This window comes from Pseudopipra pipra, chromosome 4, assembly GCF_036250125.1.
Source record: "Pseudopipra pipra isolate bDixPip1 chromosome 4, bDixPip1.hap1, whole genome shotgun sequence".
Classification (NCBI taxonomy): domain Eukaryota; kingdom Metazoa; phylum Chordata; class Aves; order Passeriformes; family Pipridae; genus Pseudopipra; species Pseudopipra pipra.
The window spans coordinates 11,436,257-11,457,863 of NC_087552.1; the positions used below are offsets into that span (position 1 = coordinate 11,436,257).

General features: G+C 40.1%; 1 protein-coding gene and 1 long non-coding RNA gene across 8 annotated transcripts in view; one reads left to right on the plus strand and one right to left on the minus strand.

Annotated features, from left to right (window-relative positions):
• The window catches only part of GAB1 (GRB2 associated binding protein 1), a 101,426-nt gene that overhangs the window by 60,354 nt on the left and 19,465 nt on the right, over positions 1–21,607 (minus strand). The gene's annotated exons all lie outside the window — the stretch shown is intronic.
• LOC135412740 (uncharacterized) lies at positions 18,449–19,358 on the plus strand. Its single transcript, XR_010429927.1, has 2 exons — positions 18,449–18,655; positions 18,755–19,358. It is a non-coding gene; the product is annotated as an uncharacterized LOC135412740 (long non-coding RNA).

The following is a 21,607-nucleotide window of genomic DNA, read 5'->3' on the forward strand; positions in this document are numbered from 1 at the left end:
CTAGATTTTAAAATCTCTCCTATCATCAAGCGATGCCATTTTTACTAAATTGATAAAATTAAACTTGAAAACTTGGTGTGTATTTGCTCTGTGGATCACATTTCACACAATGCTGGTGTTTAGAACCTGCTAGTAACTTGTACAAGTTTGTGATTTTATTTTTTTGTCAAATACATATGAAAGAACACTCTCCTCACAGTGTGCATATTTCCCCACTTCTTCACATACTGGAACAGGTTGTTGTTGTGGGTTTTTGGGTTTGGGTTGGCTTTTTTTTTTTTTTCATGATACCAGATCCAAAATAGCTCTTAGACAAAGTTCACTTCCTTGTGGAACTGCTAAACAAATAGACCCACATTTGACAACAGAATTCAGAAGATATTGTTGGGGTTCTCCTGCCAAAACAATAGATTATCTGAGCTTTTGTCTCAGTGGATGTGCTTATTAATATTATGCAGTACTTTCTCTAAGCAAAAGAAGTGGACAAACTGCTCAAAACACACAATGGAAGTTACAAATGTTTTTTCTTTTTGTCTCCAACCTCCTAACAGATTAACTGGGCTATATTTTAATACAGAAAAATCTGACTATCCAGCAACAGAAGCCACTAGCAGTCTCAGAATAGCAGTCTTGACCTTCCAAAATTCTTTTCTAGTCACCCTTGCTTTACACATACTTTAATGGTGGAGACCCAGAATTAGAAATATCTGTAGCTTGCTAGCAAAAGCAAAGCTCAAGTATATGACTAGTTGAGTACACTACTTTTCATATGAAATTCAGTGTTTTCAATGACCTCCTTAAAACAAGCAGGTGTGAGGAAGTCAGATAGGATTTCTGTGCACCACCAGTTCTGGTATTAGCATGTGCTGCCTGCCACACTAGTTGTAAACAGGACAGGCAAGAGGACAAGGAGTGACACAATTCACCTCATCAAAGGTCAAGACAAAGCTGACCTGCAGAAGAAACGCAGATCCTTTATAAAACCAGAGCTGTGATGTACATTGTGATATTCCACAGGAAGTTACACAAAGCAGAAGTATGTCCTCTCAACACTTACACCGCAGTTTCACAGGGAACAGCAAAGCACAGGAAAGCATGATAAAACTAAGCTAGCACAAGCCTGACACTGACTTCAAGATAAAATGACATCATCATACAGAATCTTACTTTAAAACACGGAAAGATGGAACATCCTTCACCAGCCTCCAGCTGCTGCGACCGTTATCCGGGAGCAAAACCCAGCAAGATCTCCATTTCAGCATCACTCCAAGGAGAGCACTACACCTACTTAGCATCAGTCCCCAGCAGCAGTGCAACTGAAAGCTCTGCAATCTGGTAGACTCAATGAAGGTTTTAATCATCTAATGAGATTACCTCATCTGCGTGTGGTTTCCCAGTGCAGTCTCAACGGCAGCCCATTAAGGCAGTCCCCCGACACGCGGCATCAATCACGCTAATCGCCTCACTCTGCTATCACTCCTGCAGCCAGGGGACTGCCACGCACACAAACCAAAACCAGCCAGAGTCTCTACCTCACGGGGTAACAAGGAACTGTGAACAGAAAGCACAGCCAGCTCCAACCCTGAAATTAATGTCTCTTCTATCCAACAGGTTATAAGGGAATGTTCCATTTTTAAATTTTACGTGCGTTCTGGGCTAAATCATAGCAAAGTACAACAGAGAATATGAAGTTCACATGTAACAATTTACATGTTTACAGTTAATAAACTTCACTTTGGAAATAAAGCTTCACAGAACACCAGTAGCTGCCTCTTCTGAAACACAAGCTTCCCCAGTTACCACCAAACAGAGCTCACGAAGCACAGGGGGCCGCCCATTTTACTGTTACCAATATAAAAATGGTACAGTAATTAATGCCATTCATTTACCAAAGCCAGGAGCATCCCACCTCAGAGTAACATAGAACAATAAAATTTGTTCTATTTGACAGATGAGGACAATGAGAAAAATCTAAATATTAAAACTAAGCTTAGCGTACACTGCATTCTTTGGTTGCAAGGGGAAAAAGCAACCCTGATATATCCCAAGGTAAGACAGGGATCCAGCTGTTGTATACACATATAAAATCCAGGCACACTTCACTGCTCAAAAGACAAGCAGAACAAGCCCCTCTAGTACCAGTTTTTTATACAAGAAAGATTAAGCAGCTTGTCCCAAAGTGCAAGAATCGTGGGCAAAAATCTAAGACATTCCTATTAATTAGCACTGCCTCATCACATTGGCTTTACCTCTTAAACTTTTCCCAAAGCACTTGAAAATAGTGCTGAATTTCAACACATATTCATTCAAAGAAAGAAATTAAGACATAGTTAACAATACATTTTCTTTAAATAGCTATATGTATCTAAACTTGACTGGGGACTAAAGAAGAGGTCTCCCTAGCCTTCTCTACTGTATCCTTTTACCATTAGCTGCTTTCAATAATGTGAAGGAAAGGGAGAGGAAATTAAATAAAGGAGACCAGATAAGTGCCATAAGTCTATGATCTTGCCACATGTAGGCTGAAAATATACAGAACCACTTAAAACTTGACACAACCTGTAGAAAACAAGAATTGCAAAAAAAAAACCCAACGAAGATGGAAAAGTGAAAAACAAACACATACACAATTCATATGAAGCAGCTTTAGGCCCTTACGACCCTTCTGCTGTTTAGCTGCCCATTTTGCTGGGCCACGTATCCCAAACTCTTCTGAAAGCATCTCAATCCACTGCCAGAATATCCACTTAACATAAAAATGTAAACCGGGAAAACCAGCATGGCAATCTCAGGGAAAAAAAGGCATTTGCCCTTGTTGTCCCAAATTAATTGCCCTTCAGAATACAGAGTATAAAACTGGGACATGCATGGTTCTCTCACCCAGACTTGATTACTTTTATACTGAATTAACATTTTTGATTTCTCAAACTTCCAAACAAATGAAGGACAAGACTGTGATCAAGAACAGTCAGCACAGATTCATCCAAGTGAAATCATGCCTGGCCAACCTGACGAAATGACTGGCTTAGGAGCAGTTAATTTTAATTATCTTGATTTTAGGAAGGCTTTCAGCACCGTCTCCCATGACATCCTCATAGACAATCCCAATGAAATATGGGCTTTGCCAGCATGTCAGAGTCAAACCTTCTGCTCTGCTTAGTCTGGTAAGACACATCTGGAGCTCTGCATCTAGTTATAGGCTCATGTGAGCCTTGCAAGTGCTGGAGAAGGTCCAGGGAAAGTCTGGAGACATAATTAAGGGACTGAAGCATCTTTAATATGAGAGGCTGAGAGAGCTGGACTGTTTAGCTTAGAGAACAAAAAGGATCTTATCCATGCATATAAATACCTGGAGGGTGGAAGTAAAGACAGTGGAGTCTGACTCTTATCAGTTGTGCCCAGTAAGAGGACGAGACACAACGGGCACAAACTGAAATACAAGAAATTCCATTTAAACGTAAGGAAAGCCTTTTTACTGTGAGGTTGACTGAACACAGGAGCAGGTTGTCCAGAGAGGTTTCCACTCTTGGAGGTGCTCAAAACCCAACTGGACGTGGTCTTGAGCAACTTGGCATTGCTCTGAGAAAGGGAGTTGGAGTCCATCTCCAGAGGTCCCTTCTGCTCTTGGTAATTCTGTGACTATATCAATAATCAAGCAACCAACTGTTCTGAAGTTTTATTTTTACCACAAATTCACAAGCCAAAGGACAGTTTGCACAAGCAAAGACCTTCAAATTCTTTCCCATTTGAAACACCATCACAATAAAATCCCTTACTACCTACAAAGCCATTTTGAACGGTCTGTGAGACACCCCAAACCGGGAACACAACTGAAACAGCATGACAGGTACACAGGCTGCCACACAACCTGATCTCTCCCCATTTAGAGGTTATATTGTTAATATACTTTAAAAAATGCACAAAATCAAAACTCTAGATACAAATCAGCAATGCATCTTCCACTGTTCCATCAAAATAACTGAGCTGATAAAAAGGAGAGAAGGCAAAGGAAAGGAGGGAGAATGCATTTGACTTGGCTACAAAAAGAAATGAGTAGGAAAAAAAATAGACCTCTAATAATGTTTTACTTCATCTCAAGTATCACATATTGACATTAAATGTAGCATTATTATTCTGCCACTAGCATAACACTGAAATCTGCCTAGAAAGAGCAATCCTTAGTTAATCTCTGTAAGCATGGAACATTTGCAATGCAAAAGCATCTGTCTTTAAACTGCTGTGCCATGAATAGAGTTAAATATTTAATTCTGTCCCATCCAGGAACTTTTTATTGTTTCCAAATTTGAACAATCTTCCCAAAGTCTGCTAACAGCCTTGTGAGACCAAGATTTTCCTTTCCACTCCCCACAAAAAGTTCCTGTTGGAAAGTACCAAAATGCTTCCCAGGGTCTTTCAGTCTTGCTACTGAAACTAACAGGGGTAGAGGACAAGGAAGGACATCTTCCCTAACCAAACCAATAATTATCTCATTTTCACTCCTTTTCTCACACACAGTCAGCTTATGACAGATATCCAGAACAAAAAGTCATTAGTGCAACCAGTTAAAACATGATTTAACTAAGACAATACTATAATGGGAGATGTTAGGCAACCTAAAACTTTGAAATTCATTGGTTGGTCTATCCATAATAAGATTCCTGATGTTATTACGTTAGTTTCCATAGGGATCCAAAATGCTAATAGCTAATTAAATGAAAAGTCAAAAAACATGTGAGTTGCACTCTCTGTGTGGAAAAAATACCAAAAGGAAATCAACTTTATATGAAGTTTGTTTTACCACGCAGCCCTACTTAAGGCCTCTGTTTGATGTTCTATAAAATTGTCATTAAATTAAAGTAACTCTAAGCCCAGGTGGGAGAGTCACATAAAGCCCAAGGAAGCTGCATTAGGATGAGAGAATTTCTAATAGTGGAGCACAGACTTTATTGGCTTTCTGTCACTCATTTATCAGTGATACCATTATTCTCCTGCAATCATTTTTGTTATTCACAGCAGAAAGGCACACCAGTAAACACACTGTATTGCTGACTAGATCCAGTCTGAGCATCACAGAGATAGCCAGGTACTTGCTCATATTGATGAAACGACAGTGAATCACCAAGAGTGCTCAGAGGATAAAAAGAAAAATATGTTGCCCTAGAAAAAAACCAGAAGTTTATTGAACATATCAAGTCGCTATTCACCTTCCTGCACATTTTTCTGGAGCATGTTGAATGGGGAGGAAGGATAGGGAAGAGCAGCAGGTAAGAATTCACTCATGCAGGTGACCTGTCATTCAGAAAAGACTAAGATTAAATTAAGAAACAGCCTTCTTTTTGAAGTAACAGATTCATGCAATTCCTGAATTTGCATATTTTCATTGACCTCCTAGGTCCTGTAATACTTCTAGTGCAAGACAGGCATGTTAAAATTGCACAAACATGTAAGAAAACAGTGAGTGGAAAAGAGTGAAATACAGGAAGAAACAGATTTGTGGTACAGGACAAGTGGGAAATGGGGATTTGCAAACTTCAGTTATAAAAATAATTAAAAATACCTTTCCCAATTATGGCCATATATCAGGAAATTATTATCTCAAGCTTGGTATGCAAGACCACAATAATGCCTGATGCCTGACAAGTCATTTTGGGTCATAAAAACATGCTATTTCTGACACATTTCTTGTTGGTCAGAACGCACAGATTGCTCCACACTTCTAACCAGGGCATTGCAATAGGCACAAATGTTGAAAGAAGGTTTTAAGAAATATCTTCCCACCTGACAGTAATTTCTTTCTGACTCCACTATGATGAAGCAGAGTGTGAAGCTGTGCTGGAACTTACACCCACAGAAAACTTTAAAGATGAGAAAATGCTTCTGGAGGTGGACATTTGACCACATTACGTATGGGATTGGGGTTGTTTGGGTGTTTTTGTAATTTTGCATATTTAAAAGAGTCTGTCCTGGGAAAGTGCAGGTGCTCCTTAGGCCAGCATGCTTTCAAACCTCACCTACAGGATTTACAATGGATGTAGCTCAGAACCACAAACCTCAACATATACGCTCCACGGCACCGCCAAGACCACGTCTGTAGAAAGGCATATCTCAGCCTGCCCTTGCAGTTCCTGTCTAGTACACTGAAAAACCTACCTGGGCAGCACCAGACAAGATACACACACACGTTTATACACAGGCTGATAAACACCCTGTATCCCAACAGCTCAGAGCAAGGAAGCCTGATCACTTCTACTGATATTATCCCCTATCAACGCTCTCAGACAGCCGAGCAGTGAACAACCATTACCAGGGGACAGACCATCTGAAGAGTAACAAGCTCCAGGGCGTTGTCTTACTAACAGTCAAAATAAAAAGCTGGCCTAGACAAGTCTTCAGAGGCAGCAGAGCTTGAGCAGAATGAGCTCTAGACCTAAGATGTTGCTAACAAGCAACCTGCGATATCTTCTAATCTCTGCAGTGCAGATTCAGGTCTGAAAAAAAAAAGGATAACATCTTTTTTTGGACTCTGCCTCCTGCCCCTAATTTCTGTTCTACATTATTACATACAGAGATATGGTATGCATACACCAGAAACAACATGATTTTACAATTATAAATTACCATCATTTGGTAAGACAGTGATTTCAACCATTGTTCCGAGACTACCAAGTAGTCATTCGTTAACATATGAATCGAAACTACATAAGATTTTATGGTACAAATTTATAGTCAAAAAGCAAAACAGAACAGTCTCATTAATTTTACTTGATTAAAAGCACACTTGAAGTATTTCACGAAGTATAGTGGGTTTTGTGGAAGAGGGGGAAGCACTAAAGTGCACGCATGAAACCAGAGATAAGACATATGGATGGGGTAAGCTGTTCCAGGTGCAAAGTATCATGGAAGAAACAGACCTGCAAGAAGAGGGAAAACTGATTACTCAGCCCCAAGACCTGATGAATTGAAGCAGCATTATCTAGCAGCTTTTGTGCAAAGCTCTGCCTACACAGGGCCAGCTTTGTGCCCTGCCCTGCTCTGGAGGGAGCTGTGGGGCAGCACACACCTTACCACCCACTGAACATCCTTCCAGGGCCACAGTTTTCTGAGGCAGGATGTCTGTATAGACTCGATACGGCTGTATCTTTGATACTTTGTCTTCAGGATTCCAACTTGAAAGGGAAAGCTGGTTGTATTTGTTTATACTTGATCAGAGGTACCTCTTAAAGACGATAAAGAAAACAACTCTTGCTCATCCTTCAAGAATGTCCCAACAGCTGTGCATGGGTGCACACACAGTTGCAGATATGTATTTTGAGAGGACAGGGAGAACAACAATTGATTTCCTGCAAGTGTAACGTCCTGTTGTTTCTCTGAGGTGATCTAGAGGATTATCACAATCCCAGATGTTTACAAGGGGAAAGAGAAGCTGCAGTAACTCTGTGCAGGATGAGACAGCTGACTGCCTAAGCACATTATACTAAACACAATTTCAACGTTTCATTACTTTTTCTACAGAGGCTCTGTGTTCCAAACCCTGGAATTGCAAGCTGTAGGACATTAACAAGCATACATTTGAGTTTCCAGCCACTTCAAGTGTGCATGAGGCAATGAACTTATACAAAGTATTTTTAGACTTCCTGCAATCAACTGTCCTCGCGGCATTGCTCAATATGACACACAGTTTTCTGAATGATGCACTTGTGCTAACATACACTCTAATTTTAAAGTTTCATTTCTATGTTTTCCATAAAATAAGTACTGTCAAATTTGCTCATCCAAGCAGTTGAATCACAAGTGATTAAGGGTCATCTAAGCTAAACCATATTGTGTAAATGCTTATTAAATTATACTTATAAAAAGTAATTCATTTTATCTACATAAGATAATTGTGTAAACTACACAAAACACTAGTAATGACTGGGCGTGTATAGCAAAAATTCTGCACAGTACAGTTTTGCCATTACAGAGTCACACAAGTCTTGCTTGGCGTTAACCTACATTGTCTGTAAAGGAAAATAAAGAAGAAAATGTTGCCTCAGCTTTACACATCCTTCAAGACATAACAACTGAACTCCAAGGACTGTCCTATTTCCTGGCATGGTTCAGAAAATATTAAACAATTGAATTATTTTGAGGAGTAGTTGGGAAAGGGGGTGACAGTTTCTATCATCTATGAATCTCACATGTCCAAGAAAGGGTCAAGTTATATATATATAGTTATATATCAAGTGCACCTATGACAGCCAGACAGAAGTATTCCAATACAAGAAGTTCTTGCAAGAAAATAACCACGGTCAGAGTGATTACTGGAACAAGCTAATTATTCAGCCACACTGAGTAACAAATCACTACTTGATGCAGCTCCAGACTATCCACTATTATAATAAATACTGTCATTAACCATGATTAGGCATTATCTCTAATGAAGAAGCTTCAAATGAAGGAGCTTGCTAATTAGCTCTGTCCTAAGTCTCAGAGCCAACAAAGGAATCTTAGAAGTCTCCTGCTACCAATTTGTAAAAACGGGTGAATAGGACTGGTCTAATAAGACACTGATGACACTTATTCCATTAAGAAAACAAAAGATGCCATCAAAATGTGGTGCTATGATTTTAATCTGTTAGTGATGCATTTCTTTTGCTCTATGACTGCTCTTGGTGTACTTAAGTATGGGACTGCCATTTACAGAAGAAACTGATTGCTACTTTTGGAGCCCGCCTCAATTCATCATCCCCTCATTACTACCATTATTATTAGAATACTAAGTCACAGAAAAATTGATCACACTGCCAACTATTCAGAAAAAAATGATAGTAAGTTTCACAAACTAAAGCTGGTGCAGAGACTTGACTGAATTGCCTTCGATTAAAGGCCCAGCTGAAACTACAATGCAAATAAAGCAGTTCGTTTTAAAGAGTCAGTTTTCACAGTAGTGTCCTGTTAGAAAGAAATTTAAATTCCTTCTGGAGAATGACATCAAAATGACCTCAGTTTCATGTTAATAAGGATGACTGTTTTCCTCAGACTAAATGATAGCAGACAAAGAATTTAAATGAAGGAAACAGTCTGGGGGAGGGAGGGGGAAGCCCTCTAAAAGTGATGAAGAACTGCCCAAAACAATCAGAATTACACTGAAGGAGTCCATGCTGCTGAGGCTTACTACAGTGTGTACAAGTGACAGTAGAGCATCGTATTCCTTTTTTTCCAGTTACAATCCTGGTCTTGATAAAACCAAGAGTAGGTCAAGGAGTTAAAAATCAAGCCACATACAGAGTTAAGGATCCTTTTTAGTGAGCACAGAAACCATTTCTCATTATGATAAAAATGGGTCAGATTAACTGTGTAAATAAGGAGAAAAAAAAAAAGGCTCTTTTGCCATTTGAGCTCTTAGGACTCCTCACCCCTTATGTGCAGCACGACCAGCAGCTCCACAAATGGGTTATTGAAAAAGAAGCTTTACTAATTTGAACAATTTTCATGTATTTGATGAAGTTTAGATGGCTCTTCATTGGTCAACACATATGCAAAAGCATTCAAGCAACTGTTTTACACACTGTTCACTCCCTTTTGCATCACATGCAAGGAATTTTTCTGAAATACCATCTGAATGCAAGACTATTCTTGCTATCACCTGCAGGTCCAAAAGTAGCATGGCAATTTCAAAGAGATCTTGCCCACACCTGTGAATTCCATAATTTTGGTTATAGGCTACTGTTTCCATCACAAACTTGGTCCATCTTTAGACATTCAGGGGCCCGGGACAAACAGCAGTAGCTGCAGTAACAAACTAAGTCTCAGCTTTTCAGAAGGCAAAAAAGAAAAAAAAAATAAAAAAGTCACCAGACAAAATTCCAGCTGCCATATTGGCTCTGGGTTTACATGTTCAGAATATCAACAGTGACAACAAAAGCCAAGGCACGGAGTCCAAACTGTAACAACTCTTGTATTTGGATAGATCCCTCTCAGCTGTCATGGTATTATCCAGTTAACTCACTTCAATCACTAGGAAATACTCATCTATCTTATTTACTAGGGATGCCTTAGGAAAGACACAACTTGTCACTGTAATGCTGTTAATGTGGAATAAAACCAAGTTTGTAGAGTAAACAACTGAAAGGAGACAATATGAGGAGAAAGCATTGGCTCCTGCAGAGAAAGCACAAACTCCTGTCACGTATCATGTTTCTTTTGTCTTAAATCATTAAAAACTAAGAAATACTTCAGCAGGAATTATGTAAGTGTTTTAATGGGAAATTATAATTTGAGAGCTACAAATAATTAATTTGATAACTACGGATAAGAGCAGAGCATAAACAGAAAATTTTTGTTCACACTGAGGTGAAGCAATGAGGTTGGTATTTATGCCAAGAGTACACAGACTATTTCTAATAAAGCACAAGTGATACTCTTGGTACTCCTAAAGACTATTATGAAAAAATGTATACACCAGGAGAAGCACAAACACAGAAAAAAAATTTAAAACCATAAACACTCAGTTACATGTTATCTAGTTTGACAGACTGAAAAGGTGAAAAGCTTTGATGTCTCCCCAGTCCTCTCTGCTTTGCCATTTAATACTCTATATTTCTTTTTGTTAAGCCTACAGAAGGACTAATTCACACTGAAACAAGCAACTGGAAACTATTTCACTTCTCCCTACAGATATTCTCATTTTACCATCAGATCCTGACATCCAAATAAGAAAGTCTAATTATATTTCATACAGGCTGTTATAGAGACTTGCTACTCAGAACATACTTTGCTAACTATTCTCCAGTGCTTTTGACTGGATAGTTAAATGCCACCAGAGGAAAGTGTTTGTTCAAGCCTTAAAAGAAAAAAAGGCAGTTACAGACAAAAACTGCATGTATAAGACACAAGAATTTACACAAATCAAGAAATACGTCAGATTCCAGTCTTATAAGCACACCTCCCAAAGTCTACAGTTAAAAAACCAAAACAAAACAACAACACAGAACAAAGCCCCACAAAACCCTTCACATGAGTGTTACTGCTATGCAATATGTTGGGTGAACTTAGAAGCATAACCAGAGCAAAGTTCCTCCTTTAAAGCAAAATCAGTACAGTGACTCCAAAAAGCAGAAACAGTGCAAGAGTTCAGTTTATGTTCAGTATGAGAATACCATTTACTTGGAATGTGACAGCAGCCAAGGTTAGTTTTACATTTCCTCACTTTCACTGCTTTACACAGGTGCTGCATGACGGGGAAAAAAAGTCTGTTCTTCACAGGGAGAGACACAAAGCGTGTAGAACATCCCCAAAACACACTTTCCTCCTTCTTTTCTCCTTGTCTTTTACAGGCTGTTTCTTAAAAGCATGGAGTGAGTCACTAGCCAGATCCATCTACCTAATGCACTAAGAAGAAACAAAATGTTTTGCAACCACCTTGGTAAACTGGTAGTCACAGTTTTAAACATTAACACAAACCACTGCAGTAACATAGAAGTTTAAAAAGTCACTACAATACCAAAGACTGTATTTCAATTGTTTATTAGGCTTTTTCAGACCGTTCTGAGAATCTAGACAGTTAGCAAACCACCACTAGGATTTTTTTTTCCTCCTGCAAGCTTTATGTTCTGAGGAAGCAAAACCAATTGGGGTTGTTTTGCTAGCTTTCTGTGGTATGTTTTCAAACATCCTCCCTTTTATTTATTATTACAGTTCTTGAGGAGAACTCATAAAAAGATTATGAGGAACTGCTTTCTCTAAAAGTTGACCAACATTGTTTCAAGAAAAAACATATTAAACACTGTAGTAAATCCAGTTAATGTTTCACCACACATTTAAAGTCTCTTTAAATCCAAGTAAAAAGTCAGTGAGATTGAAAGCAAAGAGAAATACCAAGTTCTAGGCTCGTGAAACAGGTTTATCAAATTATGGTATGAAATCCCTTTCAAGATGACTTCAGATTTCACATCATTTTTTCACCACAGTTTAGTAACCTCTACGTGATTTCAGGCAAAATACTTGACTTTTTCCAAAAGAAAAAGTAAATACAGAAACTTTCAAGATAATAATAATCTGAGTGGCTACTTCTATTTATTGTACCCATAGTTATCACGTGCAAAGAACTCCAGCTATGATTTTAAAAAATTTGGTTTGCATGCTATGCTTATAGCTGCACACCTGCCCTTTTGTTACACAGAGATAGTGTACTGACCTTAAACATCAAGCCTGTTGAAGGAGACTTTCATCAATGAAATGCAGTGGCTTAATGGCTTAATGGAGACAGACCATTAGCTTACAGAACAGCATCATTCAGTCTCACCAGAGAGAAAGTAAAATTACCCCAGTGGGACAGAGAGGGAGTCTAGGAAGGAGAATAAAGGGAATGTGAAGCGCATGAGCAGGATTTGGACCCGTTGAAGATGGCAGGACAGAAAGACAGGACGTACCTTTGCCCTCGGCGCTGCCCCTCTCCCTGACTCACAGCACCGGTCTGTGCCTCACAGTGGGTCTTCACACAAGTGGCACACACAGCACAGGCTGGCCCACAGCCAGCTGGGTGACTTCAACTGCTCCATATTAATATGGCCCCGGAATCAGCAGGCAGGGGACAGCCGGAGAAAATGGAGGGGGTTGCGCCCTTTGCTCAGCAACCCCCCTTCTGCAGCCAGCAGGCGGATGAGCAGGAAACCTGCTCGCTCGCTGGAGCGTCACCCACGCCAGCACCTGCTGTGCCACCACCTAACACAGGCCACAGTTTGCTTCCAAACAATAAAAACACAGACAGACAGACAGACAGAAAGACATCCCCCTCCCCGCTGGGTGGCTGTCACTGTTCACACACCAAGGTGCACCAGCCACGCCACCGAGCGCCTCGCAGGGGCACCTGACGAGAAGAGCCTCTTCGTGGTGAAGGGTAAGATTAAAGAGATGGATTTTGAAAAGGCCTTGGAAAGTTTCAGAGGGTGACAAAACGCACTAAATTCCTGCAATAAATTATCTTGCACATTTTGAGCTATTTCCTGATACACGAGCTGTTCAGTCAAAAAACTTAAAGGTCAAATTTGCATCAATAGCCTCGCCAAAAAGTCTTCTACAGAGAAAAAGAAAGAAGGACGAAAGGCTAAAGAAGCAGACAAGAAAGTAAGAAACCAGTATCTGTATTTTATGCAAGAAAAACATGCAGTGCTGAATCAGTCTGAAGGGGAGAGTTATTAGCCTTGTTTTAACCAATATTCTTTCTCTTATCTTAAAGTCTTTCTAATCAGTGTATTCTTTTCTCCAGTGTTACTTGGAAAGCCTTCTTTCTTTAAAAAGAGGGGAGGGGGATTAATGGCTGTCTCAGTTTTAATCCTTCCTCACACTCCCACACAGAGAAGATTTTTTTCCTTAAGGACACTTCACAAATACTTCATTACGTCAAATTTATTTTCTGTGCCCAGTATATATAAAATAAGCACTTGCCATTTTTAACTCATTCAACCTGCAGCCAAGAATCTTGCCACAGAAATTGAAAACTAGGCATAGTGCTGTTAAGAGAAAGGTCTCTGAACACTTAAGGTATAACAGTATGCTTAAGCAAGCAAATACATGAAAATGCCAAATGTCATTTCTTACCTATATCACTGGCAGATTTCTAATGACTCCACATGGGTTTGGCTTGGTTTTTTTTTTTTACACTTCCTTTTAACAAAGGAGAAATGGAAGCACCTGTATTTTCTAGGATCAGCACATCCCAATAAGAAAACTGAAAAATCTTAATTACTCAAACCTGTCTAGTTCCCAATTAATCAAGAATGCATAACACTAAAAGCTCCCTCATTCAACCAGCTGGTATTTTAGTGAGATCATATTCATATTAAAGATCATATGTTAGCACACACTCAGATGGGGAAGAAAAAAAAAGCACAGCCCCATGCATGCCTTATTTTCACACCTCATACTGTCAATAAAATTTTTCAAAAGCAAAACACACAAAAAGAAAAACCCTGTCCCTTAATGGAACCTGGCACTCTGATTTGCAAAGTAAACAGAACACATTCAAAGCTGTTACAGCTTAGTACTGGGTTTTTTGCAGTGATCAAATCATAATAAGCCATGCACAGCTAATACCCAAGAAGGAAGACTTCCCAGTAGCAAGGTTTCCAGGCTGCTACTGTATCCCCCTCAGCTTCTCCACCTGAGAAAACCTTCAGGGTATGTACCCAGCATCACTTAGGCCTGTCATACACCAGCGCAGCTGTGCTGCCTGGCACATGTGCAGAGAGCCTGAACTCTGTCCAGCCCTTCTCTGCCCGCTGCAGATGCAGAGGGAAATCAAGAACCCATCACCTTTTTCACACCGTGCTTCAGCTTTCCCCTGTAAGGTCACCATTTTCTCTGGGGACACAGATTTAGCCCTGAAAAAAAAAAACCCTGTTACCACCAGGTGCTGTGATCCACCAGAAAGTAATGCTGAAATTCCCCAAGAGAACAGATTCAGCCCAGCTGACAGCAACTGTAGGTCTGAATGACATATTAAAAAGCAATCAAGCTGATTACATTATGCATCAAAACATGGTTAAGTGGTACAGTTTTGCTGCAATGTTAAAAGAACATCTGATCTTCCTCTGAAGAAATACAGTTTCACTGTCAAGATACTGACAAGAAAAAAAAAAAAGATAAAAGCTGCAGTGGAAGAAACAGGGTTTTTTTCAGCAGTTTCTGGATTAAAAATCTAAGGCTTCCCACACCAAGATTTATGGAAGTAAAGAGTGAATTTCCTGACCTTGCCTTAAGCATATGGAAGAGACTGTAACATTACAAAGTTCTCCTATTCCTTTTGGCTTTTTTTGTTTGTTTTCTTTGGTGCAAGTTACTCCTGCCACTCCCTTCTCATCAGGTGTAGGGTCACTTCTAAAGCTCCCAGTAAACCACCTCTCCTCTCAAGCACAGCCTGGCTGTTGCAGACCAGCTACTCTCCAGGTTCCTATACTCAGAACCCAAGATAAAACCAAAGTTTCTATCTGAAGCAGAAACATTCATCAAGTCAAGAGAAGAGGAATCCAGCAAAGATAAGCAACAGCAGAGAAAGAAGTCCATGAAGCATGTCTTCTTTTACACCATCATTTTTTCTTCAAGTGTCAGTGTGCTGGGTTTGGCTGGGGTAGAGTTCATTTTCTTCATAGTGGCTGGTATGGGCTATGTTTGGATTTGTGCTGGAAATGGTGTTGATAACACAGGGATGTTTTTGTTATTGCTGAGCAGTGCTCACACAGAGCCAAGGTCTTTTCTGTCTTTCAGCAAGTGGGCTAGAGGTGCACAAGGAGCTGGGAGGGGACACAGCCAGGACAGCTGACCCCAAATGACCAAAGCGATATTCCAGACCATATAACATCATGCTCAGCATGTAAAGGTGGAGGAAGAAGGAGGAAGGGGGGTGTTTGGAGTGATGGCATTTTGTCTTTCCAAGTAACTGTTACACAGTTGCCAGCTGGGGTTAAACCAGGACAGTCATTCAAGGAGACGGGAAGAGCTCCGCTGTGGATGTGCTACATTTCTGCTGCAGACAAAATCACAAAATTAGAGTATGCTGAGTTGGAAGCGACCCATCAAGATCATTCAGTCCAGCTCCTCACCTTGCACAGGACACCCCAAGAGTCTCACCATGTACTTGAGGGCATTGTCCAAATGCTTCTTGAACGCTGTCAGGCTTGGTACTGACCACTTCCCTGAGGAGCCTGTTCCAGTGCCCAACCACCCTCCAGGTGAAAAACTCCCTCCTGATATCCAACCTAAACCTCCCCTAACTCAGCTTTATGCCGTTTCCTGGAGTCCTGTCACTGGCACATTCCCCCATAACAACTACAAATTTTGGGTGGTGACAGACCTCTAGAAGGACCCCTTTGCTCCAGAAAAGGGAGGAGTAGCTTATGAGGAAAGGACACTTACGAGGAAGTCAGAACTTCACCTATCTTTCCAAATGCAAAGGCTGCAATACACCCAAATAACAGATTTTTGATCCCTACCTAAGTTCAACCTAACTGAGAAGCATCTGCTGGGGATACCAGCCAGAACCACCAAGATACCCAAAGTTCCTCAGCAAACAGTATCAATACTCACAACATGCTGTGGAAGACCTTAGATAGCTTTTGCTTATCCAAATTGTCCCTATAGTGCAGTGATTTTAAACGGGAACTCTCCTACTATTTTTAATTGAAAACTTTCCACTTCAAGTTTTCTCCAATTTTTGGATTCTTGACTAAGGGAGACAGTTTAAGTCAAAACAGCTGCAGAAAAGAGAGAGAGAGAGAGATATTACAAGTTTGTACACACTTCTGCATACCTTTGCATTAGGACTTTTAAGGTGGTATGGCTTTGTCTTTGAAGGCCTGGAGAAACTCACCTAGAGTAATATCGTGAACACTAAATTCACGCTTGGATTCAATGCAGGGTAAAGATCAATTAGGAATATAAAAGTATGCTTTGTTGGACCACCACCAAGTCTGCCTGTGAAGCTCGCAAGAGCTCCAGAACTGTACTTCTGAGGCTCTGCTGTTGTAGCCCAGGGGCCACATACATTTATTTGCCCTCTGGTGGTTTCCATCCCCATGTTCAATACCTCCGTCACTCACAAGGCATCTGGGCCAGCGAGCGCTCACCACCCCACAGTCTACTTTTAGAACTGCCTTTTTTTTTTTTCCTTTCCTGTTTTTAACCCAAAAGGGTTTTGCTGATTCCTCTTATGAACAGTGATGCCACAAGGCAGCTCCCAAGTCTGAGGCACTCTCTCACAAGCGCTGCAATTTCAAAATGCAGACTTTCACGGGCAGCCAAGAAGATACAGCAGGAATGAAACAGATGTAACTATTAATGCAAGACTTTTTTTCCAACATTAACCTTTCTCATTAACCTTTGAGACCTGTACACAGTCTTGCATCAGATCTCTGGAATAAAATGAAAAAAAGTAATTTTCCAAGTTAAAAAAGATTATGTCCCACAAAGCTCTCTGTAGACAGCAGAGAAGTGGATGTCTCTTCTTCCTACACAGCAAGAAAGAGTCTACCAAAGAAGCAGTTAAGTCAGCCAGCATGCCAACAGGAAAGGTTTCACTTTTCATGACTGAAAGAAAAAAAACAAACAACAAAAACATACACAGACAACAAAAAAGGAAATTCTGCTTCCATGCATCAGGCCTGAGAAGGAATATTCACTAATAGTAGCTTCTGACTCAAGTAATAACTTTAGGAAAAAAGTTGTTCCAAGTTAGTTTTTGAGCTATTCAGTTAAAAGCCTTTGCATTTTATATCATGATCCAACAAATGAAATTCCTTCCAAAACCCCACCCTTCTCTCCTTGCCAAAAGTTCACAAATTTGAAATTCTAGCCCCATCCTGGATTAACAATTCACTGCTCTGTCACCAAGTCATATTTCGCAACCAGCCTTCAATGCATTCATAGCAAGAACCATCTATAAAATCCTAAACTGCCAAGACCTGCTCTGATGCTCTCACTCCACTTGCTCTCACTCTCATTCAAGACTCCAGTGTAGCTTGAAGGCAGAGACCTGGAAAGAGCACCTCTGCCAGGGGTCCAGGTATTTTTCTGCTACAGGTACTGAGGTATCTATCAATTTAAATGGAAAGATTCACAACGTGTCAGTAAGTCTGAAGTAGAATCAATAAAGTTATTTGTCTCATTTCATTCTTTCCTCATCAAGGAGAGGAACGACTGCTACTCAGAGAAGTTGCTGCAGACCATGTAATTTTTGGTGTATACACTGATAATAATAAATCAGGAAATTCTCCAGAGCATAGCACTCGCAGTCATAAAAAATACATAGTTTCTCTATCCTGAGAATGTGCTAGTATCTATATTTTTTTAAATACTTTAAATTTTACTCCTATAGATAGTTTTTCCTGAGAAGGCTGGTCAATAACAAAATCAATTTATGAACACAAGGAGATAAAGCCATAGACAATCTGAAATTTAAAGACTAATAAATAGCATTTGATTTTAGGATTTCTAATTACTTTTTACATGATAGTATGAAATTCAAAGATGAAAAATTTTAAGTAGCAAAGCTATCTGGAAGCAAAGCTCTTAGGAAACAACATGACAAAGTAAGTGTATTTATAGGTTTGCAAACGGGGGGGATCACTGAAGCAGCTGCACGGTTCTTGCACAGTGGACAAAAAAAATATTAAAAAAGGAGGAAAATGCAGACAGAGAAGAAAAAAAGGTAGTTAAAACAAAGGCTCCAGTACTTAACTTATTCCTGTCTTAGGTTATCATGAAAGTATTGCTGTTTTTTGTTTTTACTTTAAAATCAGTGCTTTTTTTCTTCTCCCTACCTGATCCAGTTTTCGTAAGTGCCTTTCCCAGTTTTCATAATTAAACCCATTAAATAAATAATTATACGGCTATGACGCATGTTGCTATGGCAAGGATTGCGATAGCAAAGATTCAAGCTTTTATGACTTCACTACAAGGTCACAGAGAAGCCTGTGAAACAAGAAAAATGTGTGGCAAAAAAGGTTACTTCCATTAACATCAACTGCTAGGAAAGATACTGAGATGGAGTACATGTCTGCACTCTGTGGAGTGGTCTGAGGGCGAGTGTTTCATCTCTCACTCCAGCTGCTGTAAGAAGTCACAGAAGGAAGAGAAATGTGACTCCCAACCACCTCATCCTTCTGGTTTTGTCTGAAAGGTTGGTCAGCACAGCGCTCCAACAGCGCGCGAGGCCCCAGGGCCACATACATTTATCTGCCCGCTAACCCAGCTGAACACTCTTTTTTGCCTTTCAAAGTATCTGTAATAACACTACAAGGCTGTGATCTTTAAAGAGTGTGCACTCCCTGCCAGCTAACTTTGAAGCGGCGCTCAAGGAAGATAAACACCACAGCCTGGCTTCCCATAGGAACACCGGCATCTCCCGCGCCCGCTGTTCCCACCAGAAACGCGCACGTCTAGCTCGGATGGGAGAGACACCGCAAGGTGCATGAGCAAACCAGCGGTGCCAGCCCAGGGCAGGAGGGCAGGAACATCTGGAGGTTCTCTCCAGACAGCCAGCTGCACTTGGTGGTCTCCTCGGAAGGCTCTTCACCGAGTAAGACAGAGCCCCTCAACAGTCTCAGCCGGGAAGAGAGGAGCGAGGAGAGGCCTCCAGCCCTACACCCAACAGGGTTTAGTGGGGGGAGAAGAAAACCTGCCCTCAAATTACCGACCAAATTTGCTCCCAAAACAGTTAGAAACCACTGTTGCTGAAGGCCACAAAAATTTATGACAAAGAAGCAGCCACTCGGTGCTGCTGGCCTGGCATCGGCCCTTCAGGTGACAGAGGCCTCCATACAGAGGCACAAACACCAGTCTCTAACGAGGAGCCTAACGAAGATAAAGCAAAGTGCCTCTAACTTGTTGCTATTTTTACCAGTAAATCTTGTCCTAAAAATATTTGCGTGGGGGAGGAGGAAAAAAAAAAAAAAAAAAGGAGGATTTAGTGGGGTGTCAACTAAAACCCTCTCATCAAATACACACATGTATTTGAAAGCAAATAAACCGCTTTGATGCTGCTCCGTGGTGAAGTCCTACAACTCAGAGGACAGGAAAACAGTCTTGCACGTTAAGAGAAGAGGTGGGAGATTCAAAATTAGAGATGAAGAAAGCACACACTTGTACTGAACTTTCAGAACAAGTTATTCCAGTTTAACATTTTTCTTCCTGAACTGACATAGCATAAGTAAGAACCAATGAACTAATGAAATGCAAAGCTTATCCCGAAGCATGAAAGCATTATAATTGTGCTGCGCTTTGCTAATTTTAGAAGACGAAGAAGAATGACTATACTATAATAAGTCAAATGTAAATACACAAGGCCATCCCATCATGCACAGTGAGTGCAGCCCACATTATTCAGTTCTTCACTGTATCCTCTCAATTTAAGGCAATAACAGCAGCAAGGAATTCCTCTACTACCTCCAGTTTGCCAGACACACAAATCTATTCTGCTCCAGAGGAAAGTTTACCAGCCACAATCTCCTTTACTTCAAGGAAGAGCTTCTGCCTGTAGCTTTCTCCACACACAGAAATGTCAGACAGTGCAATATAGAATTGTAAAGTCTAGAATCACAGTGCTCCATGCCCCTTGTCGGCTCCACCATTACCTCTGGATCCCAGGGAAAGCCAGATTTTCATCACTATGGTACCCACACGCTGGGCTAACATCAGTATAGTGTGAAGATGGCAGTTTCCTACATGACACAGAAAATAATTGGACTGAAAATTGAAATAATAAAAACAAAAAACCCCAAATCAACAAAAGCAAACCACAAAAAGCCACCAAAACCCCCAAACTACTAAGAAGCTTCAAACAAGGGAACATCTTCCCTTCCAGCAACTATTTCCAGATAAAAATCACTATGGGTCATGGCCTCTGCTGTTATAAAGCCAACGTTTTGCAGAAACCTTCTTCCTGTAAGAGAGATTAAGGAGGGCAGATAACTACTCAGAAATATTGAGATACAAGCCACATGGTAAACTATACATGAATATATGCTCACTATCTCTGCTTTAAGTTACCCTCAAAAACTCTGAACCATCCAGACCAAGCAAACTATGACATGCACATTAGGAAGGCTGTCAAAACAGGGAAAGTCTGGAACACCCAAGATTACAAAGATACATTTCCTTACAACCTTTTGGGAAAGTGGGGAGAGCAGAAGAAAAAAAAAATCTGGAAATGTTTTGTTTCAGTGGAGCTGTATTTTGGGTCTTCTGATGACATTTTATTACAATTTTCACGGTAAAATTAAAATATTTAAGTTTTTTACTGTGAAAGAAATAACAGTTAAATATATCTATTTTATCAAAACATTTTTCTACAAAGGTCATTAAAACAATGGATTATAAATAAATATTTCTATTCATCTAGATAGCAATTCTGATATGACTCTGGGGAGTCTTCAACTTGAGAGGAACTTCAACTTTCTTGTTTGAGTAATTTCAGGTTCTTAGAGACCACAAGATATGACATATTAATGCTCAAAAGGAACAATAAAAAGCAAATCTAAGCATAAAACCCCCAAACTTTTACAAAAGACTGGATTCTATAGCTGAAGCAGTTCTCACGAACAAAACTGGAAAAAAAAACTATTAACTGCAGAACTTGGTTCAAAACCACTTATTTCATGTTTTCCTGTTTAGCAGAATAGCGATCAACTTACAGTACCTCTGATTAACTGGCTCACTTGAAAAATTCCTTACTAAATTTTGTTTAGTATTAACTCATGAAGTTGAGTCCAAGAGGAAAAGAAAAAAAATGCAACTGGCACAATTTTGCTTAGCATTGAAAGTATTTTGCTGAATGACTATTACATTTTTTTCATACTAGATCTTCTCAGTGAAAGAAGTTGTTCATAGTAGCCATATTAAATGAAATACCAAAAATATTCCTATGATGAACTCCAAAAGCTCACCAAAAGACCCAAGAAGGTGATGAGCTTGGGGAGGAAGAAGTCACCTCATTTAATATAAATTGTCCAACTACACAAACAGTTCCACTGTATTTCAGAACAAGCCCAAAGACCATCAAGAAGAAAATCTGCCACTTCCATTTACCTTCTTTAGGAACCCATGTCCCTGCCCCCCACCTTGATTTATTTTT